The following is a 25042-nucleotide window of genomic DNA, read 5'->3' as shown; positions in this document are numbered from 1 at the left end:
TATATAATGCAGCAAAGTCTGGGTCTTATAGTTTTCCATGTCAATATGCATATAAGCCCATCTACATAAAGTGTCCTTTGAATGAATCTAAATCTTTTGTTACGGTTCTCAAGGCTTTCCGTCTGTTGCCTTCACTGCCCACATCACTTACCATTTTCCTTCACTTGCAGTGATTGTACTTGTCTTCATTCATTTGCTGTACAGTTGCTTTGTTTTAAAATTTTTTTTTTTGCATATGCCATGCCCTCTACTTTGCTACCGCTTTTCACTCGGTGGATTCATTCTTAGCATTCAGGTCACAGCTCAAATATCATTGCCTCAGAGGACCGACGCTAGACCATCCTCATCAGTCCTTGTGCTCCCCCTTCGCATTGGTGCACTCAATCCTGGCTCTCCTCACCTTTGAGACACTTGGGAAGTTATATATTTTTTTAGTGTCCTTGAAATTGGGCAGGATTCTAGGACAAGTTTTGGACATAGACACAGGTGATATGACGGTATAATCTCATCAGCTGTGGTGTTATTCAGCTGTGAAAGTGAAATGGATCTGAGCCTCACTGATTTATGGTATATAGAAGTAAAGAAAAAGGTAATATAAAGTAAACTGAGTAAAGAAAAAAATATAATTTTGTTTTTGAAAATACTGAAATTTGGGGAGGGATGCTTGCCTTTGCAAACTAACTATACATGCTCTGTTTTTTTTTTTTCTCTTCAGAAAATAGGCCTTTTTATAATCATCTGATACTTAACATGTCCCCCTACTTCCAGACATTTCTGTATATGCTCATAGTGCACACTACCCTAAAAGATTAATTTGCATATTGTCTATACCTTTCCACTGTGAGAAGCAGACTATACTTCACCTAACCCCCGAAATATGCCACTTTTGCACATGAATTATTTTGATCTGATGGTAATTAAGATCTAACAGATTGAAGAAAAGCTTTTTACCTTTCCTTTATCTGCTTTTTACCTTTCCTTTATCTTTCCCCAAATCTGCTCTTCTCATTTCCTATGAATAGTCTTTCTCATTTTTGAGGTACCAGACCCTTCCTTCCTTCTTAGCTCAGGATGGTATGTAAGCTTCAATTACCTGACTGACTTTGAGTATCATATTTTGAAGGTGCTCTGATATAAGCATAGTTATATATATATTTTCCTACTGTTAATCTGTTTTGTGTCAACTTAATTACTAAACCAGTCACAGGACCTATAAGGGAAGAACAGAAATGTTTCTTTTAAAAAATTTTTTGTATTATTTTTATTTATTTGTTGGATAGAGACAGCCAGAAATTGAGAGAGGAGGGGGTGGCAGATAGGGAGAGAGACAGAGAGACACTTGCAGCACTGCTTCACCACTTGCAAAGCTTTCCCCCTACAGGTGGGGACTGGGGGCTTGAACCTGGGTCCTGGTGCCTTGTAACGTGTGCTCAACCAGGTGTGCCACCACCCAACCCCATAACAGAAAAGTCTCTAATACTGGGTGGAGGTAAACATTATGGATATTATTCTTTTTTTTTAAATTTTTTAAAATTTATTTTATTTATTTATTCCCTTTTGTTGCCCTTGTTTTTTATTGTTGTAGTTATTATTGTTGTTGTCATTGTTGGATAGGACAGAGAGAAATGGAGAGAGGAGGGGAAGACAGAGAGGAGGAGAGAAAGATATACACCTGCAGATCTGCTTCACCGCCTGTGAAGCGACTCCCCTGCAGGTGGGGAGCCGGGGTTCGAACTGGGATCCTTATGCCGGTCCTTGTGCTTTGTACCACCTGCGCTTAACCTGCTGCGCTACAGCCCGACTCCCATGGATATTATTCTTAAACCTTTCTGAGGGTCTCCTATAGGTCACTGGGAAAGGAAGGGATGTATATTTCCAGAACTCAGATTGAGTTCTCCCCAAACCAATAGTACTCCATAGACAAATGCACTGTGGAAACCCCAATTCTCATCCAGGCTGCCTTGGATATGCAAATTCAGTTAAAAAGAAAAAAAACGCCTTAAGAAATACCTCCCCTTAGAAAATGAAAGGAATGTGGTCCAGGAGGTGACGCAGTGGCTAAGGCACTAGACCCTCAAGCATGAGGTCCTGAGTTCAATCTCGGGCAGCACATGTACCAGAGTGGTGTCTGGTTCTTTCTCTCTTCTGTCTTTCTCATTAATAAATAAATAAAATCTTTAAAAAATTAAAAAAAAGAAAATGAAAGGATTACAGTGGGTGAACAGTGTCTAAACTTCATTCCCTGAAGTAACACAGGGATTGACAGGAGGAAGGGGAGAGAGATTATTGGGAGTCAGCCTTCGTCTGCTTCATGATTCTTGCTGTACATATTTGTACTTGCCAAGAACATTCACTTTCCAAATCTTTCTATGTTCTATCCCATGAATATCATGTCTGCCCTTCCAGAAACTGATGATTTATCTTAAGAAATAGACTCTAAAGATAGGGGAAAGAAGGAGGAAAGGAGAGTGCCCAGTATAGACTGTCTGTGGAAGCCATTACTGAACGCAAGCCCTGTGTTTTGGGCTCTTTGAGCAACCTGGCTTGATTATGAGGAAGGTTACTCTGCCTGCTTTTTGACATGAGGCCTTTCTCATTTCTCCTCATTTAACTTTGGTACCCTATCCCCTCAGCCCTCAGCTCTCAGCTTCTTGCCTTGTTGCCCTTTTCATCCACGAGCATTTTTGTCTGATATATTCAAAATCCTTACCAATTTTATTTCTCATTTAAAATGCTGGTGAAAAACAGACTCTTGGATCCTTAGAACTGAACTGTGATTTCTAGAGGGACTGGAAGATGGTAACAAAGGGCAAAGGAGTCCAGTGGACTGTGATGGAGGATCAGTACGTTGGTGATGGGAGTAGTGTCATAACATACATTTCAAGAGGTGTGAAACCATTCTATGACAATATAAACAGTGTTGTAAACCAACATAACCTAGAAATAAAGCTAGTTACACATAGCTTAGTAATTTCAAGTACAAGTGAAACACGTAAGGACATAAAATTTATTTTAATCTTAATATCTTCAGAGATGAGACATCTTGACAGTTAAAGCATTAAATTCTGGGGCTGAGTGGTGGTGGTGCAGCTGGCTGAGTGCACACATTACAGTGTGTAAGGACCCAGGTTCAAGCCCTTTGTCCCAGCCTGTAGGGTAGGAAGCTTCACAAGTAGTGAATCAGTGCTTGCAGGTGTCTTTCTCTTTTTCCTCCCTCTCTGTTCCACCCTCCCCTCTTGATTTTTCTGTCTCTATTCAAAATAACTAAAATAAAAAAATAATATTAAATCCATAGGTTTCAGAATCCCTGCATACCTTGATACTTTTAATGACTTGCATATGAAAATGTTGTTGTATCTCACTTAACAAAGTTATCTGACTTTCACTGGTTCAGTGTGGTCTCTGCCACTAGCTGTCTTTGAGTTTAGGGTTGTTATTTCACTTCTCTTGAGTATAATTTCTCTGTGCACAGAGTGATTAGTTATTATCTTGTTTCATTTCAGTCTTTGTTTTTGTTCATGTTTTGTTCTCACTTATATGAATTCCCAATTTAAAAATATGCAATATTTTCAAATACTTTCAAAGGCAAATGATGCAAGCGTATATAATGTATATACAGAAAAGATTCTAACTCCTTTTCCTTCTCTTTTCCATTTTATAATTTATTTCCTATGAGTAACTGTTTTTATTAAATTTTGGGGGGTAGAGATCTTTCACACAAGCATAGATGAATGCAAGTATCTTGTTTCCCTCCCTTATTTTAGTACAATATAGGAACACACTATATATGCCATAAGCACCCCCCAAATAGATTGTTTCTATATAGAGAATGTGCCTTCATTCTTTAGTACAGTGGATTACCAGTCCATCATATGAATGTAGTTTAATTTATTTAATTAATTTCCCAATGAGAATTATGTGGATTAATTTTTTTTGCTTGTATAACTGTGTTGCAACAAATAAACTTATGCACATGCTATTCTTTTTTTTTTTTTTTTTTTTTTTTACCAGACCACTGCTCAGCTCTGCTTTTGTTGGTGAGGGGAATTGAACCCAGGACTTTAGAGACCTAGGCATGAAAGTCTCTTTGCAGAACCATTGTGCTGTCTCTCCTGTTCGCACATGTTACTATTCTAATGTGTATGCAAGTATACCGTAGAATAAATGCCTATAAGTGAGATTACTTGGTAATAAGGTATAAGTGTAAATTTTATAGCTAATGTAAAATCCCACTTCACCGGCACCATATTTCTCATCCTTCTATGAATAATATAGGAAAACACCTGTTTCCCTAAAGTCTCATATCAGAATAAACTGCTAAACTTTTGTATTTATGTCAGTCCAGGATATAGTATCTGAATGCAGTTTTGATTTGCATTTCTCTTCTTACAACTGAGGATTACCATCTTTTAGATGTTCCAGAATCATTTATATTTTCAGATTCTGTTCTTGATCCTGAGATTTCATATAGGTTAGTGGCAGAAATAACACTGCCCAGTTTTATCTGTTGCTTTATCAATCTTTGTCCTAGAGATATCATTGTTCCACAGTGTTCTCTCTACCTTTCTCTTTGCTTTTGCACTTGGAAATACCTCAGCCTCTCCTCAGCCTTTTCCTGTTCATCTTTTTTTATTTCAACATGATACACTTATTTAGCCATTATATATAGTTACTTTCTTTAGTTAAATCCCTTAGACAAAGCACTTACTGATACATTCACTAGAGTTACCTCATTCCTGCACAATTTCCCATGATTTTTTTTCTTTATTGGAGGGATTAAGGGTTCACAGTCAACAGTAAAATACAGTAGTTTGTACATGTGTAACATTTCTCAGTTTTCATCTTCTCAGTTTGTAACAACAAAAATAAAAAAGCTAAGATCTCTTAACTTCAAAAAAGAGTGGCTGTCTCTTCACTGAAGAGAGCAGTGATCAGTATCATCAACATGTGGAATTTTCCTGTGACTTTTAGTGTATTAAGACTGCACACAGATACTGTACAAAAGAATATTAGCATCTGGATGTAAATTCATGGGAGGAGCATGAGAGACTTAGAAACGTTGATAGGTGAATATTCTTGGTAAATACAAATATGTACATTAAGAGTCATGAAGCATGATGACCTTTGATCTCTATATCCTGGCTTCTACTTTCTTTACTGGCCTTTAGGTGTTGTTGAATGTGACACAGTATCCATATCCTCTGGCTAAAGTCTTTCAGAGAGACAAAGCTCAGCACCACATTTTCTCTCTATGACAAACATATAGTCACATTATCTAGAGACTTGAGGGCTATGCAGGAAGTTGACAGGGTAGATGACCCAGAGCTAACTTCACAGGTAGATGAACTGTTAGGTTATACAGTGGCTCCATGTTTGCTTAATACCCCATTAACATCATCATAACACTTTAATTAATAATTTTTTAACAAGGTGGTTGATCTCTCATTTTCATTATAAGCCCCATAAATTATATGACCTAACATATATTGCCTGGTGAATTAAGTTTATTTATACAACAGAGTTTAGTGAATTAATGTTATTTATGAAGCACTTTAAATGTCCTTTGTTCTACTAAGATAATTGGCACTTTTTATAATTTTTTAATGACAACGACAATTCTATTGTTATTTTCAACAGAAGGTGATATATATTTATTTTAATCTTGCAAAATTTACTTTAAGAACCAGATCAGATGTAATCATGAAGGACAAAAATGTAAGTGAAGTAGTTTCCTTATATACCTGTGAGTCAATACAGAGAACACTGCTAAGATCTGTTTCAAAATTGCATAGTGTTACCTTTTCTTCTCCACATAGACATGCTAGGACTCATTCCCACATATTCATTCAAGCATCAGAACTTAAATCAAGTGACTTAAAAAGAGGACATCCAAGAAGACTTGAAGATTTGAATTTGCTTCTTTGAATCTGGAGAACTGTCATTTGCTAATAGACAATCCCACATTTGATAATCTTCTGAATAAAGATACTAAAAATCCTGAATAAGGCATTCCTCTTCTTGGAATCTATTGATACAAACAAGATAAAAATGAGCATTCTGCATTCAGAAGGTAGAACTGGAGAACAAACGAATGTGTTGTTCTGGGTGAGGATGGAAAAAACAAACACACCCTTCTAAAGGTAGGCTGATTTTAATGTTAAGGATGCTATTACACAATCAGTTTACTGTGTCATAATTGGAAGTGTGAGAACCTGTTAAATAAAAGGACCCATCGTCTCTCTTGGAGCCCTAGGGAAGGGAGGTGAGCAAAGTCATTTTTTGTTTTCACCAGCCAGTGCCTCTTTGGTTTCGTGACAACCACTGTACTTCTTCACATAGCAGAAACACTGTGATTTATGATACACTAATACATTTGTTTTGAGTGCTTTTTCTTCTGTTCTCTGTGATTAAAATTCATACTCCTTTAAACAACACAGTTTAAATTTATCAGTGCTTTTAGCTCAGTTATGATACTACTTTTGAAAGCCCCTCAAATATACACTATGAGAAATCCCCAAGAGTTTCTTTTACTGTCATGAACTTTGAAGGTAGAAGTCATTTGCCTTCATCAACAAAAACAACATGGAAAGTGTGGTTGTGGTTGGAGTTTTGGCTCCAGAAGTTGATCTTTTTAAAAAATTTTTTAAAGTTTTATTTATTTATTATTGGGTAAAGATAGAGAAAAATTGAGGGGAGAGGAGGAGATAATTATTGGATAGAGGCAGAGAGAAATTGAGAGGAAGAGGGATATAGAGAAGGAAAGAGACAGAGAGACACCTGCAGTCCTACTTCACCACTCTTTTTCTTTTTAAAAAAAATTTTTTATTGGGGAATTAATATTTTACATTCGACAGTAAATACAAAGGCTATTTCCCCCTCTTTGTTGCCCCCTTTTTTTTGTTGTTGTTATTGATGTCATTGTTAATTGGATAGGACAGAGAGAAATGGAGAGAGGAGGGGAAGACAGAGAGGGAAGAGAAAGATAGACACCTCAGACCTGCTTCACCGCTTGTGAAGCGACTCCTCTGCACGTGGGGAGCCCCGGCTCAAATCCGGATCCTTATGCTGGTCCTTGCGCTTTGCGCCACGTGCACTTAATCCGCTGTGCTACCACCCCACACCTGATTTTACCCGCTGTGCTACCCCCCGACCTCGATTTTATTTATTTATTAATGAGAGAGATAGGAGGGAAAGAAAGAGAGAAAAAGAAAGAAAAAAGAGAGAAAGAAAGAAAAAAAGAGAAAGAAGAGGAAGAAAGAACCAAAGCATCACATTGGTACATACTCTGCCAGGAATTGAACTTACGACCTCATGCTTAAAAGTCCAGTGCCCTACAACTGCACCACCTTTTGAACCATTCTTTCTTTCTTTTTTTTTGTTTTTTGCGTCCAGGGTTATTGCTGGGCCTCAGTGCCTGTACCACGAATCCACTGCTCCTGGAGGCTATCTTTTTCCCTTTTGTTGCCCTTGTTGTTTTATCGTTGTTGTGGTTATTAGTATTGTTATTGATGTCATTGTTGTTGGATAGGACAGAGAGAAATGGAGAGAGGAGGGGTTGACAGAGAGGGGGAGAGAACGATAGTCACCTGCAGACCTGCTTCACCGCTTGTGAAGCAACCCGGTACAGGTGGGGAGCCGGGGGCTCGAACCGGGATCCTTAAGCTGGTCTTTGCGCTTTGTGCCATGTTAACTTAATCCACTGCACTACCGCCCGACCCCCACTCGCCTTGTTTTTAATGAACGTGATAGCTTTGAGGAGATTTGGGATGGTATTTTATTTTATTATATTATTTTTTAAAGAATTTTTTTTTATTATCTTGACTTATTGGATAGAGACAGCCAGAAATCGAGAGGGAAGGAGGTGATAGAGAGGGAGAGAGACAGACACCTGCAGCCTTACTTCACCATTCACAAAGCTTTCTCCCTGCAGGTGAGGATTGTGGGCTCCTTGAGCATTGTAGTGTGTGCGCTAAACCAGGTACGCCACCACCCAGTCCCTGGGAAGGTATTTTAAAGGATATTCTGTTAGAATTTGCCTGTTGTTTTCCAATCAATTGATGTGGGTAAAGGTTTTTGGAGGAAGACTATGGAGAGGAGGTCCTGTTTTCATCACATATAAAGAATACCGATGTAATGATACCCTTGATTACCTGGATGAAGTAGTGCTTGTCAAGTTTCTCCACTTTAAAATTAATCTCTGCCCTTCATATTGTATTTTTTGAAAGGAATTCATTATGTACAGCTATACTAACTAGTAAATAAAACGACTAACTAATACATAAAAAGACTTTGGTGTGGGTTAGGTCAGGGTTTAAACAAATGGGGAATTCATTACATCGCGGTACAGCGGAACGGTATGATATTATTTAGGTGCAGCAAAGTAATGGGGCAGAGATACCAGCTAGTAATAATGACAAAGAACCATGATTCTTTTAAGCTAGTTTTACCAGAGCTGAGCTCCACGTGGACAGATTCTGGGAGAAGTGGCCATGGTGGTCCTTGAGGACTAGAGCAGACATCTAGAGCATTTACACAGGAACAGAACAGAGAGACTTCCAGCAGTTTGGTGATTAAATATGTTACAACGCACCTACAATCCCTTATGGGTTTGCATAATTTGTACTCTGCTTGTAGGCTAATTACATCCCAAAATCCTATTATGAACACTGCTAGCTGTGTCCCAACACACAGCCAGTACTCAATGAGTTGATCCTTATATAATACTGTTGATTAGTTTTCAAGCATCTTCATTTGGTGTTTTCCGCATTATATACATTTTGCACAAACATCACTTTATTGACTGCACTCTGTCATCCTTTATACTAAACTACGCTTTTTTTTTTTTCCTCCAGGGTTATTGCTGGGCTCGGTGCCTGCACCATGAATCCATCGCTCCTGGAGGCCATTTTTCCCCCCTTTTGTTGCCCTTGTTGTAGCCTCGTTGTGGTTATTATTATTGCCACTGTTGATGTTGTTTGTTGTTGGATAGGACACAGAGAAATGGAGAGAGGAGGGTAAGACAGAGAGGGGGAGAGAAAGATAGACATTTGCAGACCTGCTTCACCGCCTGTGAAGCGACTCCCCAGCAGGTGGGGAGCTGGGGGCTCGAACCGGGATCCTTTTGCTGGTCCTTGCGCTTTGAGCCACATGCGCTTAACCCACTGCGCCTTATGTGCTTAACCTACTGCGCCATATGCATTTAACCCACTGCGCCACCGCTCGACCCCCTAAACTATGCTTTTATAGATATGAGTTGTTCTTTTTTTTTTTTTATAGATATGAGTTGTTCTTTTTTTTTTTTTTTAAGAATTTATTTATTCATTCATCGGAAAGATAGAGAAAGAACCAGATATCACTCTGGTACATGTGCTGCCGGGGATTGAATTCGGGACCTCATGGTTGAGAATCCAGTGCTTTATCCACTGCACCATCTCCCAGACCACTCTTTTTCTTTTGTAGTAAAGGAATTTAAAGGTGAAATTATAAACTGCAAATACATTGAATTACTTTTGTCAAACATTTGTACCAATTTCTGCTTGCATAAGCACTGTACAAAAATGGGTCTTTCACTTGTGCCTTGGTAGCTTTGATGAGTATAATTGTTTGCCCGTTTTCCTGTTTTTGGCAAAATGGTGACAATTATTTTACTTTGTGTTTATGTTATGGTTGCTAAGGCTTACAGTTTTCCCACTTTTTTCTTGCCTTGAGCTTTATCTTGCATATGTGTATAGTTAGTGCAACAGTCTCTACTTTATAGAACCCCTACATCAAAAGTTAAATGTCATGATACATGAAAAGAATTTTTAATATTAAAACAAACTTTCCCCCCTGTTATCACTGGGTGCCTGCATGATGAATCCACTGATTCTAGTGGTTTTTTTTTTTCTTTTGTAATTCCTCCCTCCCTCTTTTTCTTCTTTCTTTCTTTCCTTTTCTTCTTTTTTCTCTTTCTTTCCTTTTTTTATTCAAGACAGTATTGAGAGGGAAGAGGGAGACAGAGAGGGAGAAAGATTCTAGTAGCACTGTTTGACTGCTTGTGAAGCTTCCCCTGCAGATGGAAAACTGGAGACTTAAATCTGGCTTCTTGTGCATGGTAATGTTTGCACTCTACCAGGTGTACCACCACCCAGCCCCCACGTATAGGGGTTTTACATTCTGCATTTCTCCTTTCACTCATGGGACGGAGTATGGCATGGTCTGTTAAATTAACAAGCCCTCATCTTTGAGACAACAAAAGGGAAAAGTGGCTTGAGTGGATTTTCTTAAGAAAACTAGAGAAAATAAAAATATTTCCCTAAATTCTGTATCAATGAGACCATAGGACACACCAGAGGTGTTTGGTAAATTAATATAAGTATTTTACATTCTCTTGAGGCTTTATATGCACGTATTGTCATAAAAGACCCAAATGGATAAATTCATCATGTCTAGGCTGATATTGTTTCTGTGCAGAGAATTATGATGCAGAAATTGTAACTGACTCTCTTTGGGCTGCAGGGATCATATGCTTTAGCCAGTCCATGCTGCGGAGCAAGATACTGTAGACTAGGTGGTTTAAAGGATAGATAATTAGGCTGCAGAGACAGCATAATGGTTATGTTAAAGACTCCTATGCCAGAGGCTCTGAGGTCGCAGGCTTAATCCCCAGTACCGCCATAAACCATAGCTGAGTAGTATTCTGGTTTCTTGTTCAAATAAAATAAGTGGAGTATTAAAACAAAACTCAGGTAATTCTTTGTCTTAGTTCTGGAAGCTGGAAGTCCAATGATCAGAGTGCCGGCAAGTTTGGTTTCATTCCAAGGCTTCTTTTTTTGGTTGTATTTTGATGTCATCTCTACTTTGTGGTATGTGGGAGAAGAGATATAGAAAGAAAGAACTTATTTCTCTGATACCTCTTTTATATAGGTGCTAATCTTCTCATGTAAGCTCTGTCCTTTTAACTTCATTTAGCTCTAATTACCTCTAGAGTCTCTATATTCACATGCTATCAATTAGGAGGGATGACCTCAACATAAGATTTTTGAAAAGGACACAAACATTCAGCCCATAATGTCATCTGAGAGCCTAGTATACTTATGGGTGTGTGTACATATATAATACATCATCATATTAGTATTAGGCTTCTGTTGTCTCCATCTAAGCTTATCAGATGTATTCTGGACTGGAGGGATAGCCTACTTGGTAGGACGCATTCCTTGCTATGCACGTGGGCCCAGCACTGCATAGGAGATGCTGTGAAACTGGCGGACGCTCTGTTGATGTGGTATCTCTTCCTTTCTTTACGTCTCTGTCATATTTCTCTCTCTCTCTGAATAAGTAGCCTAGGAGTGGTGAAATCATGCATGTGTGAGGTGCAGACTCTGCAGTAAATAAATAGATATCAGGTGCATTAAATAATTATCAGTAACTATCTAACTGGTTAATTACTAACAATAGGTAATCAGCCAGACAGTTATTTTCCTCATTTAACAAATCCAGAGACAGGTGGTTGCTAATGTTGGTTGATGCTATTGAAACTAAAGTCTTTGTGATTCCCTTTCTTTTCTTTTTTGACTATATTTTGTTTCCTTCTTATATTTTATTTACTTTAAATAAATAAGGGAGATACAGAGAGAAAAACAGAGATAGAGACACTGGGGCACTGCTCAACTCTGGCTTATGGTGGTGCTGGGGATTGAACCTGGTACCTCAGAGCTTCAGGCATAAAAGGCTTTTTTGCATAACCACTATGCTATCTGACCCTGTTACCTTTCTCTAATGGTTGGTTGGTGATGACTATAGCTACTTTTTCTGACCCACCTACAAAACAGGACAATGGAAAAATGGGGACAAGACATAAAAGTCTGTGCCACCTGAGGAATTGTTGAGAAGCCCACCCAGTGATTTCAGCTTTCACACAGGTACCATTTCCTAGGAAACTAGAAAATACATTTTTTTTTTAAATCAGAAAATACTTGTGTGCATTCTGGTGGCTAATTGTTGGTTAACTGTTAAAAAGTGAATGGATATTTAGTTGGAAGCTAACAGTATGTGTCACAACTGCATCCCATGATCTGGAAAACAATCATGAACTGACAGAGCCTCAGTCAATAGGTAGAGAGTACTCTTACACGGCAAACAGTCTTAGGAAAGTCCTTCTCCAACAGAATATTTAAATAGTAGATATCTCAGAATAACACTTTAAGGGATCAGTGAAGGCAGCATGCTTCAAACACTGAACTCTCTATTCAGAGGACAGACACTAGTTTAATTCCACTGAGTAAATCTTGTGGGAGGAGGGCAGATGTGCTCCTTCCAAACTGCCTTTTGGCTCTCATAGTGACTCCCATTTCTGATTTCCTGTAGCTGGAACACAGTTTTATTTCATTCAGAGACATGTTGTTCTTGTCTGAGTCACTGCTTTGTTATTCATCTTGTGTTGGCTCCTTGTTGGGGTAGCTAAAGGTTATCCAGAGAAGTTCAGGAACAGGAAAAACACTGGAGTGCTCTAAGATGAAGAGTGAGGTGTTAGGAGATGTACACTCTTAGTAGTGCTTTCACTGCCCCACTCAGAAAGCCAAGGATTTTTAATTTGTATATCAGTGAATAGCTATTCTGCATTCTGCTTTAAGAAAGATGGAAAGGAAATTCACCAGCTTCTGAAAAATCTAGGGTTCTAGATCACTGTGATTGCAATGCATGAGCTATGTTTTTGGGGGAATAGAAGCCAGAGGGCATTGATATGGACATTAAAATAAGTCAAAGATCATGAAAGGAAGTATGAGAGTTGTATAAAAACATAGCTAACTAGGGGGGTTGGGCGGTAGCACAGCGGGTTAAGTGCACATGGCACAAAGCGCACATGGCGCAAAGCACAAGGACCTGCATAAGGATCCCAGTTGGAGACCCTGGCTCCCCACCTTCAGGGGGGTCGCTTCACAAATGGTGAAGCAGGTCTGTAGGTGTCTATCTTTCTCTCCCCCTCTCTGCCTTCCCCTCCTCTCTCCATTTTTTTTCTTTCCTATCCAGCAACAGCAAAAAAAAAACAATGGCAACAATAAAAATAATGGCAGCAAAATGGAGGATGGCCTCCAAGAGCAATGGATTTGTCGTGCAGGCACCGAGCCCCAGCAATAACTCTGGAGGCAATAAAATAAAATAAAATAATACAAACACAGCTAACTAGGGCAGAAGATACAGGTTGTAACTACTGCTTGCACATAGAAGAAAAAGTGAAGGAAGGGTCAAAGTGGATTCAGGCTTCCTGATTGTCGCTGTAACCATAGAGACACTCAAAAGTAAAAACTGTTAATGGGTAAATAAGAGATGTAGATTGTGCCTATTTTCCTGTATATCCTTTGTGAAGGAGGTAGAGCATGGAAGTCTGACTGAATAATCAGACTGAGAGAGGGTCTGATTTGGTAATGAAAGTGCTTAGTTCTAAATCTCTTCCCAATCAGTTGTGACAGGGTAGGGCTTGACTTTTGAATTCAGATTCATTGGGAAGTATACTTAAAAAGTGTTCTTTTAATATACTAAGATGTAGTGAGGTTTTAGATTTCTTCACAACCTCACCTCTTCTAGTTCCCTGGACTTGAATGATCACATTCTATACAAAGTGAAAGAAAGTAAGCTTAAGTTTTCTTAACATTTTTTTTCTTTAAAAATTTAAACAACACTATCTATTTCAGGTTTAAGAGTTTATGTTTTAGGGGTGGGGTGGGTAGATGGGCAACTCACCTGGTAGAGTACACACAGGAGCACCCGTGGGCAGTGGAGGGAAGTGTCACAGGTAGCGGACTGGTTCTGTGGTGCCTCACTCTGTCTGTCTGTCTCTCTTTATCCCTCAGTCTAAAAAAAAGAAGAGGGAGTGGGGCTGTAGTGCAGCGGGTTAAGCGCAGGTGGCACAAAGCACAAGGACTGGCATAAGGATCCCGGTTCGAACCCCGGCTCCCCACCTGCAGGGGAGTCGCTTCACAGGCGGTGAAGCAGGTCTGCAGGTGTCTATCTTTCTCTCCTCCTCTCTGTCTTCCCCTCCTCTCTCCATTTCTCTCTGTCCTATCCAACAATGACAACAACAATAATAACTACAACAATAAAACAACAAGGGCAACAAAAAGGGAATAAATAAATAAAATAAATAAAAATAAAAAATAAATAAATAAAAAAAAGAAGAAAATGGCTCCCATGAAAGGTGGAGTTGAGCAAGCACTGGAGCCCCGACAATACTACTGGTAGTAAAAAAAAAAAAAAAAAGAGTCTTATGTTTGCCTAAATTAAAAACGAGCTATTTTCAATCCAATAGTTTTTAACTGGTAGTTTGTTAATCCTGTGAGCAGATTGCCTGCATGGTAACCTATACAGATCTTTCTGGTGATGATGTCTTAATATATTCACTTTGTAGAGTGATTTCTATTAACTGTTGATAAATCTTTCCTAATAATATGGAATATTTAAGATTTAAGAAGTGTATTTTTCTTGTGATTAATACCTTTTTTTGAAATCCTGTTTACCTTTTTTCCTGGCTGATGCCCACCTTTTGTGCCATACTAGCTACTCCTTTAAGCTCATCTTTTTCTCCCTAGAGTGCCATGTTTACCTTGGCACAGAAAGTTGGCTTCATAGTTTGCTGCTGGGACAGGGAGAAAGAAATGGAGTTGATTTCCTCTTTAAAATGGTTTCATCTCTGGATAGATGTCAGAACGGGAACCATGTGACGGCACAGCGGCTATATGCTTTGCTCCTTCCTAATAGTGCACTTGAGATGTAGAGGCTGCCTGTGGAAAAGTCTGGAGGCTCTTTAGAATACTTGAGAACCAAAAGAACAAAACAAAATTCATACACAAAGAGATTTCGGCATAGCTATGTTCACATCCAAATTATTCGTAATAGCAAAAATGTGGAAATAACCCAGATATTTAAAGGAAGCGATGAGTAGCTAAGGAAATTATGTTATAGATACATGGTGGAAGACTTATGCAGATATAAGAAATGATGAAATAGTTTTTACTACAACGTGATGGAACTCAATCATGTCAAGCAAAATAAGCCAAAAGGAGGATAAATGCCAGATGATCATACCCAAGTCACACATACACCTATTAACGACATCCAAATATCCCTCCCTTTTTCATCTTCTCTTTCCGGATTCAAGCCACTTCCTAATTCAGATAGAGACACATGACAGCACTGGAACCTGGTGTCATAGCATTTCCTATGTGGTCCCAGGTTTCAAACCTGGGCAATGACCATGTCAAGCCATGCTCTTGTGACCTTTTCTTTAAGGCCAGAGGTCTTTTTTTTTTTTTTTTTTAATAATTTTATTGGAGCCAGGCAGTGGTGCGACTTGGCTAAATGCACACATTACAGTCTGCAAGGACCCAGGTTCAAGCCCTTGTTCCTCGCCTGCAGAGGGGAAAGCTTCACAAGTGGTGAAGCAGGGCTGCAGGTATCTCTCTGTCTTTTTCCCTCACCATCTTCCCCTCCCCTCCCCTCTCAATTTCTCTCTGTCTCTATCCAATAATAAATAAATAAAAATCAGTACTATTATTTATTTATTTTGCATAGAGACAGAGAGAAATTGAGAGGGAAAGGAAAGACAGAGAGGGAGAGAGGAAGAAAGACATCCGCAGCACAGCTTCACCACTCATGAAGTTTCCTCCATGAAAGTGGGGACTAAGGGGCTTGAACCTGAGCCCTTGTGCATGGCAATGTATGTGCACAATCAGGTTCTCTACCATGCAGCCTTCTTTTATAATGTTTTTAATTTCCAATTTCTTTAACTGCTTTCTAATGAAAGTTAAGACTAGACAGAATAATTTGCACACTAGTCTTTGCTCTTATTTTCTTATAGAGCATCATTTCTTTTAATGCGTTTTGAGTATTTTTGCCTGTAGGAATTGTGTCATGTGCTCAAAAACCACTTAGCTGTTAAAGGACATCACAGCTGGATTCTCCCATGTCCTCTTGCAGGAATAATGGATCCTAGAATTCTTGAGAAACCATGCAGTGGTCTGTGGTAGACAATCCAAAAGGGAGGAAACCCTCTTCTAATGTGCTGCATTCTTTAATCATGATATCCAGGCTGTGCTGAGATCGCACTGAGCTTTAAACTACACATCCAGGCTTTTAGTTCCTTCCTAACCTTTCTAAGAGTGGAACAAGAATCCAACTGGAGACATGTCAGAGTTAACAACATTTTGGGCTCACACTTTACTGTCCATCCTTCACAAAAGTGTTTGTGATTAGACATGCTCCTTCTGCAATATGAGTTCTTTTCTGAGTGACTTCCAGGCACGCAAGATGGGCTTCTATTTAACCTGTTCTAAATACAATTAGATCCTAGAGTACATTCATTTCAGAACCTTTAGTGCCACCCTGTGAATTACCATAAGTTCCTGCAAATCTTCACTTTTCTTCTGTCTTAGACCCCAGTAACCATGTGGTTTTCATTCTGAGCCAAAAATCAGTCTGCCTCTCTGACTTGCACCCACTTGAGTCAGTGTCTGGGAATTAGTGCTCTGGATATCATTGCTTTCTGAGTTCTCTCTGACAGGCTGCAATGACCTATTTCAGCCATCAGTCCTACCATGGTAGAAAAAACTGTAGTATACGTGGCTCACTTGAGTCTTTTTTTATTTTATTTATAAAATGGAGATATTGACAAGACTATAGGATAAAAGGGGTATAGTTCCCACCACCAGAACTCCGTATCAAATCCCCTCCCTTGATAGCTTCCATATTTTTTACCCCTCTGGGAGTATGGACCCAGTATCATTTAGGGGTGCAGAAGGTGGAAGGTCTGGCTTCTGTAATTGCTTCCCTGCTGAACATGGGCTTTGGAAGGTTGATCCATACTCCCAGCCTGGCTCTCACTTTCCCTAGGGGGGCAGGGATCTGGGGAAGCGGGGCTCCAGGACACATTGTTGGGGTCCTCTTCCCTGGGAAGTCCGGGTGGCATCATGGTAGCATCTGGAACCTGGTGGCTGAAAATGAATTAAGATATAAAGCAGAACAAATTGTGACTAGTCATGAACCTAAATGCTGGAATATTGCAGATGAAGATTTGGGGTCTCCATTTTGTAAGAAGCTAGTAGGTCTATTTTAGGTATATTCCAAGGGGTCCATGACTTTACTAATTTTTGCCTGAGCCTGACAGCTAACATGCAGGTAGACCCAGGTTATTGTCTGGGGAGATGATGTCATAGTTGGAAAAAGGACTAGAAAGCTGGGTAAGGACAGAGAGTAGCTCCCAAATATGGGGAAAGTATATATACATATTGTTGACTGTAAACCCCATCAGTTTGATCTGGGGTCCATAGTCAGCACAGGAGCCTGTGTAACCTCTGCATCCCTGTAGGTCTGAGCTCACATTCTGTGGTCATGACTAGGAACATACCAGGCTGCACTAATTTCAGGACCCATCTTCCTTGGGTAGTAGGTAGAGTATGTTGTCCAACTTCCCTTCGGAGAATGGAACGTTCTCTACCAATGTTGACCCACATTGAGGGCAAGGTCCTATAGGGGTTCACAAATGGGTCCATTATGTTGTTCCTGATGAAGATGACCAGTGACAGTGGCGAGAGGGATCTGTCTGAGGTCTAGGCCCATCATGTCTGTGTGGGAATCCCAGGACTCCCTGACTAGGGCCCCAGATGATGCGGAGCTCACTGAGTCTTAAGGCTTTGTCTCAGGAAAGCAGTTTTCTTTATCTGCATATATTTCACATCTTCTGGACAGGGTTTGAAATTTTTTGATCAAGTGTTCTTCCATGTATTCTACAAAGGCATGAGGGATGGTTTTGTTGTGATATGAGCAGTTTGCACTTACAAAATTAAAGATAGCCACTCCCCACCCCCATCATTTTATTGGGGATTCAGTGGTTTACTGTATCATGTTGACATATGGGTGCAATTTCTCATTTCCCTGTGATGGACATCTTCAAAAATGCTGTCACCGGGAGTCGGGCTGTAGCGCAGCGGGTTAAGCGCAGGTGGCACAAAGCACAAGGACCGGCATAAAGATCCCGGTTCGAACCGCGGCTCCCCACCTGCAGGGGAGTCGCTTCACAGGCGGTGAAGCAGGTCTGCAGGTGTCTATCTTTCTCTCCCCCTCTCTGTCTTCCCCTCCTCCCTCCATTTCTCTCTGTCCTATCCAACAATGACAACAACAATAATAACTACAGCAATAAAACAACAAGGGCAACAAAAGGGAACAAATAAATGAAATAAAATATTTAAAAACAAAACAAAACACTGTCACCCTGGGGACAGGCAGTAATGCAGCATCCTACATTCCTTCTTCCCTTCCTTCTTCAGAGTGCTTTGGTGCAATACACCAAAGCCAGACCAAGTTTATATTTTCCCTTCCTGTCCTTGTTTTTTAAATTACTTCCGTGAGTAAAATAACCTGGTATTTATCCTTCTCTTTTTGGCTTATATCACTTAACATGATTCCTCCAACTTCTATTCAGTACAATGCAAAGGAGATGATATCATTTAAAAGTTTTATTGGGGAATTAATAGTTTACAGTAGTTTTAACACATAGACATAGCCTCTTCTGTCTCCTAAATTGGTGTCTAGGAGACACAGCAGGACCCCAGTGTTTCTTCATCCTGTTTTTTCTCTCCTTCCTTAGAGTCCTTTGCTTTGCTTGGTGCAGTATGCTATACCCACTCCAAATTTCACTGTGTGTACTCCACTCCCTTACTGTCCTTTACTTTAATATTCTACCTATAAATGAGCTCACTCATTATTGGTCTTTCTCTTACTGCCTTATCTTACGCAACAGACATTATTATTGTTAATAGCTGAGTAGTATTTCATTGTTTGTATATGCCACAACATTCTTCTTTCCTTAGATATCTGGGTTTCTTTCAAGTTTGGGCTATAGTATTTATATTATCTTCCAATATTTGTATAGTATAGTATTATCTTCCAATGGGTGTCTCTGCTTCCTTTGTATATATCCCCAGGTCACAGGATAGGTCCATTTCTAGTGTTACAAGTTATCTCAAGACTGTTTTCCACAGAGGCTGGATCAATTTGCACTCCCACCAGCAATTAATAGGGGTTTCTTCCCCACCCCCCATCCCCATTAATAACTGTTGTTACTATCTTTTTTAAGGTGTGGCATTCTCACAGGTATAAAGTAGTATCTCATTGATGTCTTTGCATTTCTCTGACAGTAACTGAACATTTTTGATGTGCCTGTTGTTTCTTTGTTTCTCTTCTTTGAAGATTTTGTTCATATCCTTTCCCCATTTATTTTTGATGGGGTTGTTCATTTTGTTGTTGTTGTTGTGTTGTTGCTGAGTTTGGTGAGTTCTTTATGTGTTTTGGTTATTAGCCCTTTGTCTGGTGTATGGCATATAAAGATCTTTTATTCCTTAAGGAGTGTCTCTCTCTATATTTTTAAATATTTATTTATTTATTTACTTTTGTTGCCCTTGTTTTATTGTTGTAGTTGTTATTGATGTCATCGTTGTTGGATCGGACAAAGAGAAATGGAGAGAGGAGGAGAAGACAGAGAGGGGAGAGAAAGACACCTGCAGACCTGCTTCACTGCCTGTGAAGCGACTCCCCTGCAGGTGGGGAGCCAGGGGCTCGAACCGGGATCCTTAAGCTGACCCTTGAGCTTTGTGCCACATGCACTTAAGGAGTGTCTCTATTTTGATGAAGATTCTTTTTACTGTGTAAAAGCTTTTCAATCTGATGTAGTCCATTGATTTATTTTGGTTTAGTATACCTTGCAGGTAGACTTCAGTCATTAAAGATGTTTCCAAAGCTTGCGTTGAAAAAAGTTCCAAGTGGCTTAGTGGTGGCACACTTGGTTGAGTGCACACATTATAATGCACAAGGACCCAGGTTCGAGCCCCTGGTCCCCACCTGCAGGGCGCAAGCTTCACAAGTGGTGAAGCAGTGCTGCCCCTGTCTCTCTTCCACTCTATCACCCCCTTCCCTGTCTATTTCTGGTTGTCTCTATCCAGTAAATAAATAAAGATAATTTAAAAATTATTTATAAAAAGGTTCTGCCAATGTTTTCTTGTAAGTGTTTGGTAGTTTGGGGTCTAACATCCCTATCTTGGATTCATTTGGAGCTTACTTTTTCCTATGTGTTGATCCAGTTTCATTATTCTTCATGTTTCAACCCAATTTTCCTTACACAATTTGTTGAAGAGACTTTCTTCATTAGTATTTTGGACACTCTTGTGAAAAGTTATTGCTTATTCCTGAGTTTTCTATTTGATTCCACTGGTCTGTGTGTTTGTTTTAGTTTCAGTAGTGGGCAGTTTTGATTACAATAACCTCTAATGTAATTTGAAGTCAGAAGGCATAGCGCCTTCATTTTAACTTTTTTTCCCCTCAAAATTGCTTTGGTGATTATAGGTATTTTCTGATTCCAGATAAACTTTTGTAGCTTTTGATTTACTCTCTTTTAATTTTAATTTTAATTAATTTTTTTTTGCTTTTTGTTGCCCTTGTTATCATCGTTGTTATTGCTGTCGTTGTTGTTAGGACAGAGAGAAGTGGAGACAAGTGGAGAAAGTGGGAAGACAGAGAGGGGGAGAGAAAGATAGACACCTGCAGAGCTGCTTCACTGCCTGTGAAGTGACCCCCCTGTGCAGGTGGGGAGCCAGAGGCTTGAACCAGGATCCTTATGCTGTCCCTGTGCTTCGTGCCATGTGCGTTTAACCCGCTGTGTCACCACCTGGCTCCCTGATTTACTCTCTTAGAGAAATTTGGTGGTGGTGGGGGATGGGAGTGGGTTGTGGCACACCTGGTTGAGTGCACATGTTACAGTGTGCATGGACCTGAGCTTGAGTCACCGGTCCTCACCTGCAGGGGTAAAGCTTTGTAAGTGATGAAGCAGTGCTGCAGGTCTCTCTCTGTCTCTCCCCTCTATCTCCCCCTTCCCTCTCAATTTCTGGCTGTCTTTAATAAAGAAAGATAATGAAGAAAATCAAAAACAAAAATAAAAGAAATTTGGTGGGGCCTTGATGTAATCCATTCTATTAAATACAGGCCGTTCTTACCAGTGTAAGGTGTTAACTCATCACTATTTTAATTTTCATATCCTCCTCTTGTTGGTCATGTTTCTACACTGTACCTCAGTTGCCCTGTACATTGTAGATTGCTGTCTGTGTTGGCCATTTTCTGGTTACTGGTTAATCACCAGGTAATTTGGAGGGGGGCAACAACTGGTAGGGCTTTAGCACTTTTTAAATTAACAACCCATGCTTGCAAAAGATCTTACATCACTTTGGAAGAATAACAGTATCTTTTATAAATTTAATGTCTATAAGAGGGAGCTTGTTACAAATAAGCTTCCATGGTTTATTTCTCAGTCACTTTGGGAAAGAACCTGCTATATTTTGCAATCTAGAGTGGGTTACTGAGAAGTATCTAGATCTTCCTGGCGGTATAGCTGGATACACCCGTCTCTGTGGGTTTCAGTGGCTGCAGCACGGTAGTTTCCATCACTTCTTACTTCCCTGGGGCTATCAGCCAGAGATACATCTCTTGGCATGCTGGGCAAGCAGTTTGGCACATTGCTGAGAGGGCACTGAAAAGCTATAGTAATAATGATGATAATAATAATTAATATAGCAACCGCAACCCGCCTGAGGCTCATGTAACAGGCACTCTAAAGATTTTCTCTACATTACATTCATTTAACAAAATAGTTATTTTCCACATTTTACATATGACTAAGCTCAGATTAAGTAAATTGCTCAAGGTCACCCAGTTTCCAAATGCCCTGACAGGTATGGTTTCAAGCACAGTTTTCACTAGCTTTACCTCTGCTTGTAGGGACTTGAGTACTGGGAATGTGGAGAGAAACCAATCAGCAAGCCTGATGGCATTCCATTGGAGTATTCCTGTGGTGTTGTGATTTATAAATAAATGTATCTGGTTCAGAAGAGAACACTAACTAAGCAGAACCTTGGCTGGAGCTGTTATATTGCACTAAAGGAAAAGACTCTGGTGTGGCTGGGTGGGAGGGGGCGAAGAGTTTAGGTCCTAGAAAAGGATGATAAAGGACCTAGTGGGGGTTGTATTGTTGTGTGGAAAACTGAGAAATGTTATGAATGTACAAACTATTGTATTTACTGTCGACTGTAAAACATTAATCCCCAGTAAGGGAAACAAAGTATCTGGTGTTTGGCCCTTGTATCTAGCACAAGGCTCCTGAAACTTGTCGAATTTCCTACATAGTAAGAGGACGGAAATATATTTTGCTATGTTAATAAGGCCACTTTAAAAAAAATGTCACCAGGGTTATCACTGGAACTCCATGCCTGTACTACAAATGCACTGGTCCTGGTGGACTTAATTTTTCTTTTCTTTTATTTGATAGGATTGAGAGTACTTGAGAGGAGGTGTGAAAATAGGGAGGAAGAGACTCTTGAAGACCTTCTTCCCTGTTCATGAAACGTCCACCCCACTCTGCAGGTGGAGACTGGGGGCTTGAACCCAGGTCTTTGCACATGGTAAATGTTGGGCAGTACGCCAGCTCCCCCCTGCTTAACCGCTGTGGTCTATTTACATAATCACTGTTTTACCTGAGACCCGCCCTGCCTGCAGGGCACTGGTTTAATCCCACCCGTTTGTGCTCTTTTTCCACTCCACCCCCTCTCCTAGTCACATCCTGTTTTCCACCATTTAATCCCCACTGCTTGCATGCTTTTTTCCTTCTCCCCACCCCCTATCCTATGTACTTCCTCTTCCTGACACTTCTGCCTCAGGAGATATAAAGGACAGGATTTTCTAATGAAGGGAGATTAGATAGATTGCACTGCATTCTCGCTCATCAATAAAGATTGAACTGCGTCCAGCTCAGCCATGAGTCCCTGGTCGTCTGTCTCTCGCTCTAGAAACTAGCCCGGCATATTGGCGCCTGAACAGGGACCAGCAGGTAAAGTATGTATGTGCTCAGTCTAGTCTGTCACAGCCCAGTCTCATTAATAAAGTCACTCTTGGGTCTCACCTAGGGATGTAGACTGGTTGTTAGTGGAGTCAATCATGTGATTTTAGCCCCACTCACCACACTGTTCTTAGGAAAGAGTGACTGGTGATGGACTCCAACCACCTACAGCCAATGATTCAGTTAATCATGCCTGTGATTAAGCCTCCACAAAATCCCCTAAAGGGCCGGTTAGAGAGAGCTGGTTTCAGCTGTTGAACACTGGAAATTTGGCAACAGTGACTCAGCAGAGCTTGGAAGAGCAACATTTTCTTCCCCACACCTTGTATATTTCTTTTCCATCTGAGTTATATCAGTTTATAAACCAGCAGTTAGGCTAGTAAATTTTTATGTTTTTGTAAACTGCTCCCAGCAAATTAATCAAACAGAAGGAAGGGTCATTGTAACCTTTACTGATTTGTCAGAAGGTAATAAACTAGATTTGTGATTGATATATGAAGTGTGTGTGTGTTGGACAATTATATCAAACTGGGCACATCACATGTGGGATATGATGGTATTATTGATAGTGTCAGAATTTGGTTGAATTTATGGAATATCCAGCTGGTATTATAAAACTGTTTGGTAGTAAGTAGAAAAACCACTTCTACACACTTTGGAATTGGTGGCCAGACCAGACAATACCCTGGATTTTGAGATATTGTAGGGAAATAATCTTTTGTTGAAAATCCAATTTAAACCTTCTACCGATTGGACGGACTTAATGGAAAATAGAAAGGAAGGTATAATGGAGTATGTTCGACTGGAGAATATGTTTTGACAGTCTATCTTGGGACCTTGCACAAGGAGCTCTTGGTTGTTGTTTTTTTAAATTTTCCTTCTCTTTCTGACTTTCCCAGTAGAATATAAGTTTTACGAGGAAAAAGAACTTTATCTAGAAAGGACAGGGCAGGCACATAGAAAAGGCTAAATAAATATTTGTTGATGAATGAAAAAAAAAATCATTGTAGCCCTCTGAGAGCCAACTACTGATGTTTTGTTGCCAGTTTCCCAGGCAATCTATTATGTATCTCTGTTTGTTGATTGGCCTGATCTTACCATTGCAGTAGAACAGGAAAACCCTGCCTTTTTTCTAGCTCAAAGCTCTAAACAGTCCAAGAGTTGAAGACTGCAGGACCTGACCTGGAGGGCAGCATTCTTGGCCTGCTGTACCTGTCTGCACCTTCAGCATACACTTACTGACTCTTTCGTGGGCAAGAAAAGGAACACCACAGAGATATTTGTTTTGTGTTAGTCAGAAGACCATTCTCTATGATAAATACCGTCTTCATGTAGTTAGTTCCAAATTTTCTGGGAATTCTACTATTTTGTTTCTTTATTCTATAAGAACTAGATCACTAGTGGGTAACAGGATCATGCCTGTGGACCATTGGTTTAGCTCTGGCAAGACAAAATTCTGTAAGTGCTAATTTATTTTTTATGGCCCACGAATGATGTTATAAGTATCCAGGAGACTTCCAGAATCTATAGCAAAGTGGCTTTTAGCAGAAAAAATATTCCCTACCCCTGAACTAGACAAATCTTACTTTGAGCCTCTATTTTCCCAGTTGAAAATTTCCCACACTAGACAAAAGGTATAATACAAACTGAAAAAAAAATCAAACCACCATTAATAAAATAGTGAAATATAGCTGCACTCATACTTATGAACCATAGAAGCAAAATCCTACATGGTCAAAGTTTTCTTATCATTTGACTCTTCTCACTAATCAGGAATCCTGTAGTGTGGATCATTAGTCAGGATTTCTAGTAGATGAACTGCTTTCCTGATATTGAGGGAAAACTCATCTCCTCACAACTTAAAATGAAAATTTAAACTTAAGGGGCCAGGTGGTAGAGCACCTGGTTGAGTGTACATTTTAAAATTTATAAGGACCCAGGTTCAAGCCCCCGGTCCCCACCTGTAGGAGGAAAGCTTTGTGAGTGGTGAAGCAGGTCTGCAGGCATCTTTCTGTCTCTTTCCCTATCACCCTTTCCCTCTTGATTTCTGGTTGTCTCTATCCAATAAATAAATAAAAATAATAACAAAACATTTAAAAAAGTAAACAAGATATTTACGAAATAGGGATGACAACA

The 25042-nt window shown here is 39.8% G+C and overlaps 1 long non-coding RNA gene across 1 annotated transcript in view; it reads left to right on the top strand.

Moving 5' to 3' along the window:
• The window catches only part of LOC132540470 (uncharacterized), a 32841-nt gene extending 24615 nt beyond the window's left edge, over window positions 1-8226 (top strand). Inside the window, exons 3-4 of the long non-coding RNA XR_009551667.1 lie at window positions 5817-6140; window positions 7834-8226. This is a non-coding gene — a long non-coding RNA (uncharacterized LOC132540470). The remainder of the gene's footprint in view (window positions 1-5816; window positions 6141-7833) is intronic.
• The last annotated feature ends 16816 nt before the right edge of the window (window positions 8227-25042 follow it).

The sequence above is a fragment of the Erinaceus europaeus genome, chromosome 9, assembly GCF_950295315.1.
Source record: "Erinaceus europaeus chromosome 9, mEriEur2.1, whole genome shotgun sequence".
NCBI lineage: Eukaryota > Metazoa > Chordata > Mammalia > Eulipotyphla > Erinaceidae > Erinaceus > Erinaceus europaeus.
Note: the sequence above shows the minus strand (reverse complement) of the source record. Positions and strands in the feature narration are given on the sequence as shown.